This window comes from Euprymna scolopes, chromosome 7, assembly GCF_053919585.1.
Source record: "Euprymna scolopes isolate OS-2025 chromosome 7, ASM5391958v1, whole genome shotgun sequence".
Taxonomy (NCBI): Eukaryota; Metazoa; Mollusca; class Cephalopoda; order Sepiida; family Sepiolidae; genus Euprymna; species Euprymna scolopes.
In genome coordinates, this window is record NC_136488.1 from 22,765,616 (window position 1) to 22,786,740 (window position 21,125).

At 32.7% G+C, this 21,125-nt stretch overlaps 1 protein-coding gene across 1 annotated transcript in view; it reads left to right on the forward strand.

The window, feature by feature from the left end:
• The window catches only part of LOC145279635 (uncharacterized), a 396,470-nt gene that overhangs the window by 33,450 nt on the left and 341,895 nt on the right, over window positions 1-21,125 (forward strand). The window contains exon 2 of the mRNA XM_080130859.1: window positions 9,871-9,928. The gene's annotated coding sequence lies outside the window, so the exon portion shown is untranslated. The remainder of the gene's footprint in view (window positions 1-9,870; window positions 9,929-21,125) is intronic.

A 21,125-nucleotide genomic window follows, 5' to 3' on the forward strand; every position in this document is an offset into this window, starting at 1 on the left:
AGCTTTAAAATTATTAGCAAATTCTCATTTAATTAAAAGATTGAAAGTTTTGGGAGCTTTTCATTCATTAGCCTTCAGGCCAAGATCACATAATTATTTGTCATGTTATTGGACCAATAGCGTCCTGTTATTTATTTCTTACATTTTCAGTGAATTTTATTCAAGTACGTATGAAAAAAAAAATAAAGAATTAATAATTTTATTTCACTTTCGTAAGAAAGATAACGCATTAGTAATTCGTTCTTACTAAAATAAAGAATTTAGGTGATCGTTCATCTCCCTCTCAGTACAGGCCAATAAGTTTCCTGTGCATCATGAGTAAGTTGCTGGAATCTGTGCTAAATAGAGAAGTAGTCAACCATCTCAGCAAAAATAACCTTCTTAGTGACATGCAATATAGTTTCCCTTCTGCTAGATCTACAGCAGATGTGCTTACACTTATATCTCATAGGATTAGTAAATCTCTCGACAGAGGCTTCCTTTCCTTTCTAGGGCAATTGCTCTTGACATATCAAAGGTCTTTTATACAGTATGGCATAAATGTCTACTTAACAAGATCTTCAGCTATGGTATAGCTGGAAATGTCTTCTCAATTATTAAATCATTTCTCTCTGATACATTCATAAAATTAGTGATTAATGGACAGAAATCAGAAGCTCTCAGTATTAATTCTGGAGTCTCTCAGGGGTCCATCCTGGGCCCAACTCTTTTCCTGATTTACATTAATGATCTCCCAAATCACATCCTTACATCATTCGTAGACATTTATGCTGATGATGCTACCATCTATGGTAGCACATCAAAGACTGTAAACGATCAAGTTCTCTTTGATTCTCTCTCCTCTGATCTTTAGCACATGGTACAATGGGGAAAGTGGTGGTTGGTTACTTTTAATGCATCTAAAATCAAGCTTCTATCTTTACATCATCAACGCTCTGATCCCCATCTGGCATCAATTGAAATGAATGGCTCTCGTCTTGGGGAGGCTTCATGTTTTGTCAAGCTTCTGGGCTTGACCTTTACTCCCGATCTGAAATGGAACACATACATTAAATCCGTTGCCAATATCACTGGAAAAACGATAGGATCCTGCTATCGATCCAGTAGATATCTCACTGCTGATGCAATTCTCTACCTAATATAAGAGCCAGGTACGTTCAGGAATGGAGTACTGTTGCCACATCTGGACAGGAGCTTCTAGGAAAACCTTACTGGTCCTTGATAGAGTTCAAAATAGACTTTGTTGCCTAGTAAGGCATGCCCTTTTCTCTTCCCTGCAACCTCTATCTCACAGAAGAGACATTGCGAGCCTGACTCTGTTTTATCGTTATTTTCATGGCAAGTGCTTGTCTGAGCTTCAATCTATGGTCCCCACTCGCCAAACCACTCGTCTAGCTGAAAACACTTAATAAATTCCCCTACTCTTTATCTGTGTCCAAACCTACATGTAGATTCCATGAACAGAGTTTCTTTCTTAGAACTGCACACTTGTGAAACTGTCTTCCGTTTACCTGCTTTCTGGCTGACTACAATATGGCCGTCTTCAAGTCCAATGTAAACAAGTTCTTGATGAGCTGTTCCATTCAGTTAAAAAATTTACAGAATCTCCACTACTGACGATTATTATGATTCTGATACTGTATACTCTTTAACCCTTATCCTCGAGTGGCCTCTGGGCCCTTGTTAAGTGGTGACTCCTATGTAAAAAATAAATAAATAAAGAAAGAATAAAAAAAATAACAGGAGAACTACATCTTTTTGGTTATAATAAAAATAAAGTTCGTTTAATTTGGTTTTTGAGTTTCCAATTCGATGTTCAGGTTTGATGAACATGTTCAAACTACCGACACGGCAATATCGACCCCACCCCTCAAATAAAAACTTGCCATGAAAAATAAATATGGGTACTTGTGCTCTTTTGACACCGTACTGAAATAATAACGTTATTATTTTGAAAGACCTTTTAACATAGAGAGGGGAGGATGTTTGGTAACTATTCTGTGCTTCCACCTAACAATTTAATCACAAAAAAGATCGTGAGGCTTGAATTTAACCTGATTAAAATTTAAAAATAGCGAGGTGGCAAAGATGCACAATCAACCAAAACGAGTTCAACTTTGCTTATTTTTGTTTTTTGATTTTGCCATTTTGTAGTAAGGTTGACGGTTACATTTCTTTACACGCGCACATGTTAACATTTTTTGTGTGGGAGGAGGATAAATTTTTACATTACGTCTACCTCCATATTTTTCGTTACAATGACCAGTTTTAGAGGTTTTGTCTATCCCGATTAGGAAAATTTCATTCAAATTTTGCGTACACAAGTGCTTCTAGAGATATAAACACATGTATTCTGCACTGTAATTCAATGCCTGCCAGATTTGTACTCGCGCGCGATACAAAAGTCCACTTCTCTCCTATCGACACTGTCACCAGTATTCATATATATATATATATATATATATATATATATATATATATATATATATATATATATATATATATATAAAATATATTTTAGTCATCGACATACAGTCCTGTTTCGTTGTATCACAACTCATCAGTGGCGCTAGATTAACACCTATCCCAAGCCGAAGATCGAACCTAGAACCGTCGTGATGACAGTCGGCAGTTCTACCCCCTGACTATGGAAGCGGTGCCCGCAACTAATCTGTCCGAATGTCTATTTAAATAAACATCCGTCCGCCATTTGTAAAGTGCTCAAACGTTTGTTTGTAAACAAACCGCGAGCTTCGCATTTTTTCAGCCAAATTAAGTAGCGAGTGAGATTATTTACGATAGTGCTCAACTCAAAGAGGGGGGCTTTATAAGATAGATAGATAGATATATAGATGAATACTGTACATTTGTATATATATATATATATGTATATATATATATATATATATATATATATATATATATATATGTACAGTATTCATCTATATATCTATCTATCTTCTATACTCCTATAAATTCGTTTTTCTTTTCTGTGTATTGATATTCATATTAAAAACCCTCTTTTCTATTTATTTAAAAAGAAAATACAATTTTCTTATATATGGCTTCAGGAATTGCATTCACTAGCAAATGATCTAGCTAATTTGTATATTCTTTTAAACATTCATTTTAATTAATTCCCTATTAGTTTTTTTGGTTTTCTTATGGGATGATCATCTTTAGTTAACTATTACGTGTAATTATATTCTTGCAGATATTCTACATGATTTATCCTTGCATAATATTTGCGTAAAATGTTTACAGGAAACACAAAATTGTTTCCATATATATTTATGTGTACGTATATATTTTTGTTTAATCTATCTATCTATATCTCTCTCTCTCTCTCTCTCTCTCTCTATCTATCTATAAAAGTGAACGTGTCTGTGTGTCTGTGTACATTTCCCTACGCAATAACTCTGTCAATTTTTAGTCTACAGACTCGAAATTTGATATACAGGGTACTGAGATTTGGGAAAATCGATGTGATCGGTTTTCGGCCAGAAATTTGGTGATTAAGGGGTCAAAGTTCAACGATTTGACCTTTGAGAACTCTACCAAACTGCTCCGACAATTTTGGGTCTAAACACGTGAAATTTTAGATATAGGTTTCTTGGACATGGATCTAATTTAATAATTTGATTTGAGCCCAAAACAATAAATGTTAAGGGGTCATAATAGGGGTCGAAGTAAAAAAAATTACCGTTTTTTTTTTGTTCAGTATACAACTCCAAACACCCGGGCAGCGCCGGGCTGAAATGCTAGTATATCTATAAAAGTGAACGTGTCTGTGTGTCTGACTGTGTACATTTCCCTACGCAATAACTCTGTCAATTTTTAGTCTACAAACTTAAAATTTGATATACAGGGTACTGAGATTTGGGAAAATCGTTGTAATCCGTTTTCGATTGTCTAGCCTTAATTTTAACTTACGCCACTTCCGGTTTGGTGGTAGTCGAAACAGCAAAGACGTCACGTTTTTTCCCCGTTCTTTTCCTCCTTTGCAGTACGGGCTCGAGCCTGCCTTCCTACTATCACTTTTTTTTTTTGCTCAACACACAACTCCAAACACCCGGGCAACGCCGGGCACCCATGTTAGTATATATATATATATACATGCACAGTATTCATATATATATATATATATATATATATATATATATATATATATATAAATGCACAGTATTCATATATATATATATATATATATATATATATATATATATATATATATATGCACAGTATTCATATATATATATATATATATATATATATAAATGCACAGTATTCATATGTACAGTATTTATATATATATATATATATATATATATATATATATATATATATATACATATATATATATATATATATATATATGCACAGTATTTATATATATGTATATATACAGGGTGACCCCCACCCCAAAAAAAGCTAAACGGAGGTCATCTAGAACATACGCCGTAGAACGGAGAAAAAAGGCCAAAGGCCCTAGTGTTTTGATGTGATGTTTTGAATATAATAAACTAGTTATGACCAAAGTTTCATTTCATTCGAACAAAACACTAAGAAACGGGGCCTAATTAGAGTTGGGCCCGTTTTTGGGGGGGTCAACCTGTATAAATGTGCAGTATTCATATATATATATATATATATATATATATATATATATATATATATATATATATATATATATATATATATATACTAGCAAAAGTACCCGTCGTTGACTGGGTTCAAAAGCAGCCTACAGAAAATGGACTCTGATTTATTAAAGTATGATAGGTTATGAAAAGGAAGGGTTGTAAAGAGATAGCTTCGAATTTGGGGGTATCAAAACCAAAGCAAAATATGATGAAAGTAAAAATAAAATAGATAAACCCCATAATTTATTATACTATACCTGTTCACACTGAAACACTTATCACAATATTCTGCGGATCTATATTAAAAAACCTTGTTAAACTTTGTGACATATTTCCATTCTATGGAGGTCAGGCGCGAACGAACACCCCATAATTTTATTATACCATATTTCTTCAAACTGAAACATAATTATCAAAGTATACTTATGCAGATAGATATGAAAAGTCTTTATTAAAGTTTGTGCCTATTTCCATTCTATGGAGGCCAGGCGCGAACGCAGACGCCACAATTTTATTATACCATCCCTATTTAAGTTAAAACATACTTATCAAAGTATTCTTACATATATCTATATCAAAAACACTTGTAAACGTTTTTTTAAATTTTTTATTTCCATACTTTGTGGACCAGGTGCAAACGCAGACCACACGATTTTAATGAACCACCGTTCTGCCAGATCAAACATACCCATTCCTGTGTCTCAATACATCTTCTATCATTATATGTAATCAGTTTTTAAAAATAGTCAACCATATAGGAGCCTATTCGTGACTAGACACACACACACACGGACATTCACCTTGATATTATAGATGTACAATTTTGTAGTATTCCGAATTATACTGGGTAAACATTATTCAGTAATTGTTTATATACCAATAAATTTAAGCCAAAAAGGAGAGATCACTTAAAAAGTAAGCTACAAAATTATCATATTTCTTAATTGAGCAATCATATACTGTTTTATCAAAAACCAAGACTTCAAGAAATGAATTGATAGCAACAAATAGTGTATGTCATTGTTAGTTACAATTGTTTCAAGACCATTTTGAAAAATTCAAACAATATGTTGTTTGAAAATTTTCACAAGAACAGCCTTTCTTCAGACTTATTAAATAGAAAGCACTTTAACAATGAAACATTAAGGAAAAGAAACATTTTCTTTATTTCCTCATGAAAGAAACGTTTCTTTTCCCTCATCTTTCATTGTTAAAGTACAGTATTCACACACACACATACACATACACACACATACACACACACACACACACATACACACACACACACACACACACACACATATATATATATATAAATATACAAATGTACAGTGTTTATATATATATATAAGTGTACAGTATTCATGTATATACTAATGTACAGCATTCATATATATACAAATGTACAGTATTTATGTATATACAAATGTACAGTATTCATGTATATACTAATATACAATATTCATATCTATACAAATGTACAGTATTCATGGATATACAAATGTACAGTATTCATGCATATAACAATTTATAGTATTCATGTATATAAAAATATACAATATTCATGTATATACAAATGTACAGTATTTATGTACATACACAAGTGTATAGTATTTATGTATAGACACAAATGTACAGTATTCATGTATATACAAATGTACAGTATTTATGTATATACAAATGTACAGCATTCATATATATATATATATATATATATATATATATATATATATATATATATATATATAAATGTATAGTATGTACAATATTTATGTATGTACAAATGTAAAGTATTTATATATACAAATGTACAGTATTTATGTGTATACACAAATGTACAGTATTCATGTATATACAAATGTACAACATTCATGTATATACAAATGTACAACATTCATGTATATACAAATGTGCAGTATTCATGCATGTACAAATGTACAGTATTTATGCATATACAAATGTGCAGTATTTATGTACATACAAATGTGCAGTATTTATGTACATACAAATGTGCAGTATTCATGTTTATACAAATGTACAGTATTCATATATATATATATATATATATATATATATATATATATATATATATATATATATATACACAAATGTACAGTATTCATGTATATAGAAATTTACAGTATTTATGTATGTATGTATATATATATATATATATATATATATATGTATATATATACATATATATATATGCATATATATATATGTATATATATATATATATATATATATATATATATATATATATATATATATGTATATATATGTATGTATAGATATATATATATATATATATATATATATATATATATATATATATATACATATATATATCCATTCTTTGGAGGCCAGGCGCGAACGCAGACCCCACAATTTTATTATACCATCCCTATTTAAGTTAAAACATACTTATCAAAATATTATCATGTACATCTATATCAAAAACACTTGTAAACGTTTTTTTTTCTTTTTAAATTTTTTATTTCCATACTTTGTGGACCAGGCGCGTACACAGACCCCACAATTTTAATGAATCATCATTATGCCAGATCAAACATACCCATTCCTGTGTCTCAATACATCTTCTATCATTATATGCGATCAGTTTTCTATAATAGTCAAGCACAACAATATAGGAGCCTATTCGTGACCAGCACACACACAGACGTTCAGCTTTATATCATAGATATATACATGAAAAATATAACAAAGGAGCAAGCCACATTCATTTACATGTATATTAGCGTTCTTTTCGTTTTTATTTCAAAATACAATTAAAATGTTTGTAATGTGAAAAGAATGTCTTCTTTTTTTTTCACGCGAAAAAGAAAAAAAAAATAGCGATAGTTACATTAGGAGCAAAACAAAATATTGATGCTGTTCGGAGGAACTAAATTGATCTTTGTGATATAGGAAATTTCTTTTATGATTTTTCTTGGATTATGGCGTATTTTCTTCTTAAAACTACTTATAACCGTTAAAATTTTTGTTCCTTAGAAGCGCTGGTTGAGTTTGAATAAAATAAAATACGTATTATATACGTTTGAAGCCAAAACAACAAAATAAACAGACATTTATTTTGTTTGAAATTTATATTGAAATTCATAAATATATTTAAACGCATAGAAATAGACACTGCTAAGTGCTATTTATTTGTATTTCGTCCAATTCATATTTGTATAACATTCCTTGTTTTTTTTGTTTGTTTGTCTATTTTTTTACTTGGAAGTCGCCATTTATTAAGGCCTGAAGGTCACAAGGGTTAATGAGTGTATGGTGGTCAACGGGATAACAGCATATTAATAGTTAGTGTTGGAAAGGGGATAAAAATGGATTATTTGGGGGGGGGATAAGAAGAAATTGTTTACATTGGACTTGAAGATGACCATATTGTAGTCAGCTGGAGAGCAGACCAGCAGAATAGAGTTTCACAGCGGGTAGTTCTAGGAAAGAAACTCTGTTCATGGAATTTGTGTTTAGATTTAGACACAGATAGAGTGATTGTTTACGGTAAATCCTAGACACAACTTTTGAAAAGCTACACAGAAAACGACATAGTCCATTGATGGAAACACAATAATTATTATTAGTTACATCTCAACAAATCTCGAGATGAATGCAAATTTGTCAGTGAAAATCTTGTTCATTTTTCCCAAGAGTTGTTTAAATCGAGAGCCAATAAGTATGTATATATGTGGTGGTGTTTGATCAACACTGCTGGGGAGCCATGATGTAATATACTGTTTTGTTTTTAAATCCCCGAAACAGTGTTTCATGGTAAACAACTGATGATCCCTTGAAAAATAAATTATTGGTATTATAGTAAATTCGAGAGCGAGCTGATGCAGTGATTGCAGGTGATTAAATGACTTACTGACTAGATGGTTTTCTAACGAATGATAAAAAATTTTTTTTTTTTGTATAGTTTTATAGGTTAAAAACTTCAAAGACTATATATATAGGAGTTAAAGGAAGAGAATAAGATCAATTCTTTGAAAGAAAACATCAGGATAATGAAAAGCTCAACAAATTGATTTGCAGCTTATATAGAAATCAATAAAGAAAGAAAATGACGATTTAAAACTATATACTATATATATAGAGATTTATTCATTTATTCAATAAGGGCATATATCAATTAGAGGTGTAGGGAAAGTGGGGACTCTTTATACCATGGTATTTCGAAGCCTAATACTTCTCATCAGAAGAAGAGAGAAGATGCTAGGTAACAAAATAGGGATGTGACGTCTCGCGATAGTTACATTAGGAGCAAAACAAAATATTGATGCTGTTCGGAGGAACTAAATTGATCTTTGTGATATAGGAAGTTTCTTTTATGATTTTTCTTGGATTTGGGTCTTTCTTCTTTGCCACTTTCTCTTTGTCTATTTGGCCAGTATATGTTTTTTTTTTATTTTTTTATATTAGCAGGGAAATAATTGACAGTTGTCGTAGCTAGTCGAGTATTTGTTGTGAATGTTTTGCAGGGGTGGATCATAGATTGAAGCTCAGTCAAACAAGTGCCATGAAAATAACAACAGACAGATTCACAACGTCTCTTCTGTGAGAAAAAGGAAGTAGAGAGGAGAAATAGCTCTCACTCACTAGATTTCAAAGACGATTTTGTACATTGTCAAGGCAGGAGAGAGTGCTCTGAGTAGCTCCTTCACTGATGTACGAGATGTGGTAACAGTACTACATCTTAGGACATATTTGGCTCATATACATAGAGAATTGTATTGGGAGTTAGATACTTTCTGGAACAGTAGAATGATTCAACCGTTTTTATAGTGGCTTTGGGAACAGATCTGATGTAGGTCTCCCATTTCGGGTCAGGAGTGAAAGCCAGTCCCAGAAATCTGTCATCAAGACGAGAGCCGTTCATTTTAATTGGGGCCAAATTGGGATCAGAGTGCATGTGTAGAAAGGATAAAAGTTTAGTTTGGGAAGCATTAAACGTAACTAGTCATCATCGAACAAAGGAATACCTTATTGCACAATTTGCTCCCAAGCCAGGCGAATAGAGATCAACATTTCGTTGAGATCAATTTCCAAAAGTTTCAGATCTTTTTCGCAGTTCATAAAAAATATTAGGTTGGTGTAAAAATAATGTTGTTTTTTGACGTTGAACTATTTTTATAAAAACGACTATTTTTGCACCAACTTGATATAAGTATGTAATCCATTTTAATTCATTTTTCTTTTTCAGACGAAAACAGTTTATGAATAGATTCCCTCAAACCTTCTTGACGTTAATCTCACAAATTGTAAGTAATTTATTTGTTTCAGTATTTTCTATTGAACCTACGCTATAAAAAAGTGAGTGCATTTATTTTGTTTTTGTTTTTTTTCTAATTCAGTTAAATGTAGGATAATTATGAACTTAACTATACAATGTGGTATCAAACTGCTGTATTTCGTTTTTATGATTATTAATTAAGCACTACAAGTTTTAACAAATTTCATCTTAGGCTGAATCAGAAGAACGGGTGACTCGAAGTCAATAGCAAACGGTGTTAGATAAAAAATTATTCTATTTTTCTAAAAAAAAAAAAAAGAAATCAATAAATATTTCATAAATCAATATATTTTTTACAATACTGAAAGCAAATTCAAAACAATGAAACAACAACATTTTACTTATTATTTTATGCACAAAATAATTAAAGATAATGTAACTTTTTATCAGACACTGTTTCTTGCAGACTTCGAGTCGTCCGTTCATCTGATTCACCAAACGTAGACACCATCTTCTCATATATATAACAAGAATAATACCCGTCACATGACGGGTGTAATATATAGTTTTTAATTTTAATATTTTTTTTTTCTTTCTATAGTTCACTTTTAGTGGCACTCTACATTGTAGAGTTTATGAAAATAAATAAATAAATAATGAAACGAATAGTATTGCTGAAAACAACTAAAATCTTAAAAGAAATCCTCGAGTGCAGAAACAAGTCCAAATGAGTGACAAATACTAACCGGGCATGTAGAAATTGCAACAGAAGTGAAACAAAAAGACGCAACAAAAATAGCTGGAACACAAAAATTGTAGATTGTCTAACCCCCCCCCCCAAAAAAAATGGTGTCAGCTCGACTAGCACCGCACCAAATAGTCAAAGGGTCAAGGGGAGTATGGAAAGACAGAGGAGGGAAAACACTAACCGGACCTCCACTGGATAAGTACAAAAAGAACTGGGACCGTGGGGAGGTGTATTGCCTCCCATTTTCAAGTGAAACCAATGGTCGCTGCCAACGAGAAATAAATGGTAAACTGCCGTTAGGATAACGCAAATTCATTTGCAAAGGTTACTGAAAGAGGTGAAGAGTACCAGAAATCTGACTCAGACTCCAGAGAATACCACAAGTTGTTCTCAAAGAGAAATCTTTGATGATGACCTGTGTGAGAACTCTTAGTGGTGAACAACAACAACAACAACAACAACAACAACAACAGCAGCAACAGCAGCAACAGCAACAACAACAGCAATAACAACAACAACAACAACAGCAGCAGCAGCAGTCCATATTACTCACCTTGTTACCAAGAGTACATATTCCATAATTACTAATGTCCAAAAGTTCATGGTTTTACCAAACACATGCATAAAGCGCATACATTGATCCTTTAACAATGTATTACTTAATATAACTCTAAATTCAATTTTTTTTTTTTTTTTTTTTTTTTTTTACATGGGTGTCACCACTTATCAAGGCCCAGAGGCCACTCAAGGATAAGGGTTAATAGGTATACATTAGTCATTGTGATTTTAGCATAGTAAACAGTGGGAATTTAGTAACTTGGATTACTTAGGGGGACGATTCAATTAGAACTTGTTCACATTGGACTTTTTCTTTTTTTTTTTTTTTCATAGGCATCAACACATTATCAAGGCCAAGAGGCCACTCAAGGATAAGGGTTAAAGAGTGTACAGTAGAAATTGAACAATATAATAATCATTAGTAATGAAAATTTGTTAAATTTGATAACTTATATGGAACGGCTCATCAAGAACTTATTTACTTTAGACTTGAACACAACCATATTGTAGTCAGCCGGAAAGCAGGAAAACGGAAGACAATTCCACAGGCGTGCAGTTCTAATAAAAAAGATTTGTTCATGGAATCTACGTTTAGGTTTAGGCACAGATAAAGAGTGGGGGGAATTATTGATAGTGTTTACAGCTAGACGAGTGTTTCTTGTGAAAGTTTTGCAAGGGGGGACCATAGATTGAAGCTCAGTCGAACACTTTCCATGAAAATAATGATACATCAGAGACAAACTCGCAACATCTCTTCTGTGAGATAGAGGTTGCAAGGAAGAGAAAAGGACATCTCCTACGAGGCTACGAAGTCTATTTTGAACTCTATCAAGGCAGGACAAGTCCTTTCTAGCAGCTCCTGCCCAGATGTGGCAACAGTATTCCATCCTTGGACGTACCTGGCTCTTATATAAATAGAGAATTGCATCAGCAGTGAGATATCTACTGGATCGATAGAAAGATCCCACCATTTTTCCAGCGGCCTTGGCAACAGATTTGATGTACGTGTTCCATTTAAGATCAGGAGTAATGGTCAAGCCCAGAAGCTTGTCAAAACTTGAGGCCTCCTGAAGACGAGAGCCATTCATTTCAATTGATGCCAGATGGGGATCAGAATGTTGATGATGTAAAGAGAGAAGCTTGGTTTTAGATGCATTAAAAGTAACCAGCCACTCCTTTCCCCCATTGTACTACATGCTCAAGATCAGAGGAGAGAGAATTGGAGAGAACTTGGTCGTCTACTGTCTTAGATGTGCTACCATAAATGGTAGTGTCATCAGCATAAATGTCTACAAATGATGTAAGGATGTGATTTGGAAGATCATTAATGTAGATCAGGAAAAGAGTTGGGCCCAGGATGGACCCCTGAGGGACACCGGCATTAATACTGTGGGCTTCTGATTTTTGCCCCTCAACTACTACTCTTATGAACCTATCAGAAAGAAATGATTTAATAATTGAGAAGACATTTCCAGCTATACCATAGCTAGAGATCTTATGAAGTAAACCTTTATGCCATACCCTATCAAAGGCCTTAGATATGTCAAGAGCAACTGCCCTAGAAAGGTTGCCTCCATCGAGAGATTTGCTAATCCTATGAGATATATTTGATGAGATTTTCTTTAAATATTTTTATATCTCACTTATTCAAACGTTTTTCTGAGCAGATGCAACTTTGGATGGGCGTATTCCATAAGTGGTAAAGTTAAAAAAAATTATTATTTTTGAGTTTTCGATTATATTCATCCACGATTTGTGATTGTATTCTTTTTTAATGATCTGAAAAAAAAGGCATTTCATTTATTAACAATTACGTGATGAAAAATGTATTTTCTCTTATATGTGCATGTAATCCATTGCTTAGTAGTGAATTGTGATTTGATTGGAGAAAACATACACTTCCAGGTTCATAATTTCGTTTATTAATACGCACAAGCAATTAGTGCATGACTGCATGACTGTCCACGTACAATACTGATTTCCGCCCAAATCTTGATGCATGGCAATACAAGATTTTCAGTTAAGTTTTTAAAGTAACATTTCGGCCCATCTCTTGTCGTCATTATCATGACAGTGATGAGAGGTGGGGAATACACTAAAAACCAATTGGGACTACATTGCATTTGTACGATGATGCCTGCCAACTTGTTTGTTTACGATCCTGTATTCTGCTGGCGTTGTACCTGGACTTGGTAGGGCCATTTATTTTCTCACAATGATAGCATCTTTGAACGTTGCTAAGAATCACATTTAATATGAATTGTGTACATTACTTGGGTTTTAGTGAAGGAAGAAAATAAAGCATGCACATAAAATGAAACTAAACATGAGATAATAGAAGGGTCACCAGGTAGCAAGTGCTACCTAAAACATACACAGAGTTTCGTAGATGAACAATGAAGAAAAACGAAATTTGATAACCAAACATTTTTATACAAGACATAATATAAAAGTTACTTTCAATCATGAAAATGTTCATTTGTACAAACAGGTGTTCAATGAAGAAAACTGGGTTAGTAATCAACAGTCAAAATTTTCATCATGTGAATTATATGCCTATGTAAGTAATATACATATGTGAGTATTTGGCAGTGTGGCATTATGTATGTGTATTGGTTTACCTTGTTTTTGTTTATGCGTATATAGATGTGAATAGCAGTTCGTTTCTGTTTGCCTGTGTTTTAGCTCTGTTAAGAGTTGCAAAGAAAAGCAGAAAGCCAAAATAAAGTAACAACATGTATTGCAAAGCATACAATAGGTGGGTTGTTCGTTATAGCTGACGAACAACCTAGGTGTGTCTATCAGATATCGACTAACACCTTGCGGCTTAGTCTTCCAATATTTATTGAGATTGGAATAGTCTATTGGTAGGTAACATAGGTTAGTTCCACCACAGCACCTCCTCTCCCAAGCTGATAACTCAGGAGAGTGTATGAGTATTTTTTTCTCTTTGGATGACCATGAACGACTCAGTGATTTTCCTTTTCCTGCCTGAACCTCGTGGTTCTGGTGTGATTTGGGCAAGCTCAATATCAAATGTGTTGTAGACGGTTTCAATAGCCTCTACTTCTTGGGGATTCATTGTTTAGGCCGAAATTTCTTTCTTTTGACCTGCAAGAAAATTGTTTTATTTCCATTTTCTCATGTATTAATCGTAAGAATTTGATAAAACAATTGATTACTTGCATGGGTAGACTCTGCCACAAGTAATTAAAAGTCAATAAACCTCACGTAGGACCCCGTTTGTAATAATCCATCAGACAAGAGGCGATATTGTCCCAGGGGTTTTTATTAATATTGTTAACCTGATGATCTGTCTATTTTGAAGCGTAAAACGGTCCAGCAGTTCTTCCATATTGTGGAAAAACAGTTTGAGTGCTATTATTTTGCTACACATTTTATATTTGAGTGACGTTGACTCTCAGTAAATAATGTTCCAGTATTAGGAAAAATAGAGTTATGATTGGTACCCGTTACAGTGTAGCTGACGTTTTCGTATATAGTGAAAAATCATCTGCAGTTGCGTAGACATTTATGACTGAGTCGATTGGTGAGGGTGTCATCACTTTAGGACTAGCGATATAGTACTCTGCCTGATTTTAGTTTCTTGGTTTGTGATCAGGCACTGTTCTCGTTAGGGGGAAGCTACTTTTGTTCAGGCTATAACAGTATCGATAAGTTTGTGCCTTCTGTTTGTCTTTCGTGGCCTAGAACAAGAAAAGTTTCCTTTTAATTTATTTTTCAAGCCATAGACGTCTGTTGTACTTTTTATTTTCATTTCGAAAAGATTATTACTTGGCTGGTTCCATAATTTAAATTCATGAATTCAGTCCGACTCAGGAAGGTTAGTGGTATTCTTTAATGCATAAGCTTTTCATTTTTTGTCTTTCCAAATAATGTGACGTTTGCTAAACATTCACCTTCAAAGTTAATTTGTGTACCATTAACGGCCTTTGCTGTTTTGCGTATTCTTAGCATTGTGGGTTTATTCAATTTCTTCCACGTATTTAAATTTACTATCGAAAGGTCTGAACCCGAAGTGAGTTGCATTTTTATTTCTTTATCATGATTTTTTATGGTCACATATTTTTCCCACCCTTCTTCGTTATTTTCAGTCTCCATCAAACACATTCGGAATTTGTATTTAATTTTATTTCTGCAATGAGTACCTTTGTGTCCTAGTTTTATTTTACATATTAATCATTTTCTTGATAAATATGGAAAGTTCTTAACACAATGCAAATCACCACATCGATTACACAGAGACAGGATTTTTCTTTCTTCAAATTCTTTTTTAGCTATGTGTGTCCTTTTTTTCTAACTTTAAAAAAAAAATTTTACGTGTTTTTTTCATTCTGCTTTTTTTTATCTATGCGACTCTAGCCTCGATATCCATCGAATCTCTTTTAATAATTTCTATTTTTTGCCAGTGTTCCATTAACTTTTGTAGGGTTAGGTTTGGTTCATTTTCTTATTTCATTAGGACACGCCTCCTAATTTCCACATCTCAACCAGAAGTCAATCCTTGTGCAAAAAGTGAACATTTAAAATTGTCTGCACTGAGGTCTGCAAGTTGGAATTCGTCGTAATGTTTGTTTACATTGCAAAATCATCTTTGTCATTTGTCTGCAAATTCAGACATGATCAACGTTTATGGAATAAAGAGACTTTCAGGCTAAATAGTTCTGTAAGAAGTTCCACCATCTCAGCGAAAGATAATTCTGATGTTTTATGTGGTAGAATAAAATCCGCGAACTTGTTATGCTCGACTGTCTCTGGTTTCCATAATAGTAAATGAACCTTTTTCTCGTTCGACCACTGTTTGCAGTTGATATTAAAAAAATCTTCATACCAACGAAAATAAGCTTCAAATGATTTACCCTCTTCAGGTCCATAGTAGAAATTGTCAATCGCATTCCATACTGAGTCTTGTGAAAATGCGGTATTATTATCAGTGGACATATTATTTTTTATGCTTTGTATAAACAGTTCTTCAATGTGCTGTTATTGTATTTCATCTGAGTGCTTCTTGTGTTCAAATTATTGTTGCTGTTCAAGTTGCAGTTTTAATAATTGCTCCAATGTATTTTGTAAGGTGTCCAGTTTTGTATGATGGGTAAAATACTTTTCTCCTTTCATCAGTATTTTCTGAACACTTTCTTGGTTTAATTCAATGTTCCACCATGAGTTTTTTTTTAATGCTGGGTGGGGGGGGGTATTTTAAATTCGAGTGACTTCTGTGAGTTATAATTCCGATGTCACCACTATTATAACTTTGTTAAAGGTTGAAAAGAAAAACAGAACACCAAAATAAAATAATAACATGTACTGCAAAGCATACAATAGATGGGTTGTTCTTCGTAGCTGGCGAATGACCTAGGTTAGTCTACCGGATATTGACTAACACCTTACGATTTAATCTTCCGGTATTTATTGAGATTGGAATAATCTATTAGTAGGTAACATAGGTTAGTTCTGCCACAATAGCCTGACTGTCGTTAATGTATAGGAATGTGTGCACAATATTAAGGAAGCTAGTATGTGAGCCATTGAATCCTTTTTGACTTACTTCCCTCGAGCCCCAAATTCATGATTGTTGGCGGGAGGGAACATATGTTATTCAGTCCTTCAGTACTGACTGGGGTTGGCTTTAGAATTTGGGAGAAAATTGATTTTGTTGACCAGGTCTTATAGGAGTTCCTACGTTTATGCTGACTTATTACTTTCACATAGATGTGTTACTTTTGGGAGTTTGGAACGATTTTCATAGTTTGAAAATACTTTTATTCTTCTTATGAAACTTACTTGCTTTTGGAAGCGAATTTCAACAAATCGCGGGAAACAAGGAGTGTAGGAATTAGAGGTATTTGCTTTAGTGTTCATAAAAAATCACTTCCCGATTACATTGCCATATTTCTAAATATAAATATAAAGTATAAAAGACATATCTATATTATATTACCTTCATGCTCTGGTCACCCTTTTCAAGATAGATATCTACAGACATGGCCGACTCTACAAAATGGTTACCTCCTTTCTCGACACTCCATTAACACCACCACTCTACAAGACTAATACTACAAAAAATGGTTGAAATTTGTCAGGTTTCAAAAGGTACACGTGATAAATTAAATTCTGCGTTTCGGTTCTCAAAGTTTGAAAATATCTCTTATCCAGATCTATACTCAACATAACAAAAAAGTGTGAGGCAACTCCCTAACATAAGATAAGTGGACATAAAAAATTCAAGGGAGGTAACTTTAATCATTTAACACAAAATAATAATATAAGGGAAATAACTCTTGTGAAATTTAAAATATTAAAAGTAAATTGAAAATTATTATTTTATTTTTAGAAAAATAGACTAAAATATTTTATTAAAAGATTAATAGGTGCAAGTCTATAAATGGCCCACAAGTAATCTTTTTTACTATAAAAATCTGAAAAAAAATCTTTATAATGTACGTACTTGTCACTGCATGAAGATGTCATATTCCAAAAATCACGTAAATCGATCAAGTAATTTTTTTTATTTCAGAAAATCAAATATTATGAGACATTTTATCGAAGAAAAACTTCACGCCATCTTGTTTTTGAATGATACACTGCTAGCGACACCTATTGGGAATGTTTGAAATATAAGACAACAAGGGGCAGACAATCGACTTTACACGCTATAGAAAAAAAAAATTGGAAAATTAAGACATTTATAAATTTTTGAAGATGTTGAAAACGAAAATAACGTTTAAAATTCCAGCAAACGAGTAGTTTCCAAGATATGAAGAAATGTTAGTTTAAAGAAAGTGGGGGATCACTTTTCTATAATAATTTAACGTATAATGATCACCCACGTTATGGCCACCAGTGCAAGTGCACACAGTGCACCATGCACGCACCACTAGTGTAAAACTTGAATTTACGCCACTGAAATACACATTTGCCGAATTTTTGTTGGATTAGCGTCAACGTGTAGGTGCTCAATTTACGTAAAATTCTTCATATATTGGAAACTACTCGTTTGCAACTCGTATGGCAACAATTTTATCGTTCCACCCTGCAAAATGTACATCGGCGTCGGTTTTAAATTTTTTTAAGTTAAAAAAGTAAAATAAGATATGATGTTATTCTTGATTATTTTATCGAAGTCATTTGATCTGTAAAAATTTAAATAAAAGTAAAAATATACCCGTTTATAGAATATTACTATTTTTAGAGAAAAGTGTTTCATTTTGAATTGGTGTTTTTGTTTTTTTTTAATTAGAATAAAATCATTGGGGAAAGAAACAAAACATAAAAAGAAGTGCTATACAATTTTCGAAGCAACTTATGTATTTATATAAACTAATTATGCAACAAGCTCGGAAACTGTGAAATATCATCAGTCCATTTTTCTTAGTCTTTGCTGAAAGAAAAATAATCAAAATACACTATTACATTGATTGGTACAATTAAAGGGAAGCAACCCATGTTGTAATCATTATCTCCCTTTCATCTGTTTTATTTATTTTTTATTGACTTAGCAGGCCACATGACATAGCCAAACAAATGATTAATAAAACATGTTAAAAAACATCTTGAAAAAGAGTTAAAAACATATTTAATTTTAAAAAGGAAGCACAATATAAGTGGATAGTCCTTAATCCGCGGAGTTTCGAAGAAATACTCTCCTCATCAGAGGGCAGGAATTAGCAAAATGCGGGATCGGATTTTGCATGTAAAAGTATTTAATGAAACCACAAGTAAGTCACAGATCTCACTTGGTTAAAAAAAAAAAAAAAAGGGTGAGGTAAGGGGAATAGGAGGTAAAAGAAAAAATGATAAAAAGATTTCACATGAATGGATAGTCCGGTGAAGGGTAAAAAATCCAAAAATGGTAAAATCCAAACACGGTCGAATTAAAAACTTCCAATCCAAAAGGTAAAAATATGTCTGTTAAAAATCAAATATAGGTGTGTAACAGAAATGAAATGAGTGTGTTTCTGTAAAGTAATTTCTTGCTTGAGATTATATGTATTAATTATTACAGGGGGTGTTTCTATTGTGTGAGAAAAGTTAACCTGTGTCTACAATAAAATGATGTTCTTTTAATAAAAGTTAACTTATAAATGGCGCTACATTATAGAAACCTGCACGTTGTTTAATTACGTTTGAATTTGCGATAAGCGCTGATTCAAAAAAGTCTCCGACACGGTTTATGTATATATCTATAAAAGTAACGTGTCTGTGTATCTGTGTGTCTGTGTACATTTCCCTACGCAATAACTCTGTCAATTTTTAGTCTACAGACTCGAAATTTGATATACAGGTTACTGAGATTTGGGAAAATCGATGTGATCGGTTTTTTGCCAGAAATTTGGCGATTAAGGGGTCAAAGTTCAACGATTTGACTTTTGAGAACTCTACCAAACTCCTCCGACAATTTTGGGTCTACGCACTTGAAATTTTAGATATAGGTTCATTGGACATGGATCTAACTTAATAACTTGGCTTGAGCCCAAAACAATAAATTTTAAGGGATCATAATAGGGGTCAAAGTTAAAAAAAAAAAATGATCTCTGCAATCTCTTCCAAATTATTCAGACAATTTCTGGTCAAAATATTTGAAATTTTACATAAAGGGTATTCAGAGATAGGGGAAGCTTTTACATCAGTTTGGGTCGAAAATTTTTAGTTACCAATATATAAATATATGTATGTATGTCTGTTTGCAAGTCTGCCTTAAACTTTCAATAGAGGCGATGGATTTTACCAAGATCAGTATCTTTCAAGTTCGATCTTTCATACGACAAATATCGAAAAATTGGCTAAAAACATTAATATCTTCCCCTTCAACTAGGGACTTTTCTACGGGGGTGGGGGTCAGTTTTCTCGCCGATAATTTTAAAAGTTATCCTCTCCTTTAGATTGTCGAGCCTTAATTTTAAAAAATGTCACTTCCGGTTTGGCGGTGGTTGTAACAGCATAAACGTTAGGTTTTACTCCGTTCTTTTCCTCCTTTGCGGTACGGGTTCGAGCCTGCCTTCCTACTACCACTTTTTTTTTTTGCTCCACATACACATCCAAACACCCGGGCAACGCCTGGCGCCCATGCTAGTTTTAAATGAATTTAACTATTTTTGTTTGTTTAAATTCAATGGTGTGATTACACTGCAATGAATGAGAGAATAATGCACTTAAAGAATTGCTATTTTTTATATCTCTTTTATGTTTACTGAGTTTTTTTCTAACTTACGTCGGATTTCATGAGAATATACATATATATATATATATATATATATATATATATATATATATATATATATATATATATATATATATATATATATAAAATAAAAATTACGATTAAATTTACCAAAATGATCCAAGATGGTAAAAATAAAGTATATTATAAATATTAAAGAATTAATATTTATAAAGTAATCTCAACCAGATGTAAACGCTCGATAAAACCAAATAGGAGATAGAGCTTATAATAAGAGCAAATAGTTAATAAAACATGTTAAAAAAAAACACGTTGAAAAAGAGTTAAAAAAAACATATTTAATCTGAAAAGGAAACACTTAATAAGTGGATAGTCCTTAATCTGTGGAGTTTCGAAGAAATACTTTCCTTCTCATCAGAGCGTAGGATTTAGCAAAATGTGGGATCGGATTTTGCATACAAAAGTATTTAATGAAACTGCAAGTAAATCAAAGATCTTACTTGATAACAAAAGGTTAAGCAGAGGGAATATGGTGAAGAAAAAAGTGATCTCACGTGAATGGATAGTCTGGTGAAAAGTAAATTATCCAATGACGGTAAAATCTGAAAATGTAAATCCAAGAAAGTTAATTAAATTCCCATTCGCACAAGTAAAATCCAAGGAAATCACGTAATTGGAACATGGTCCAAAATAATCCAAATGGCCGAAATCCATGGA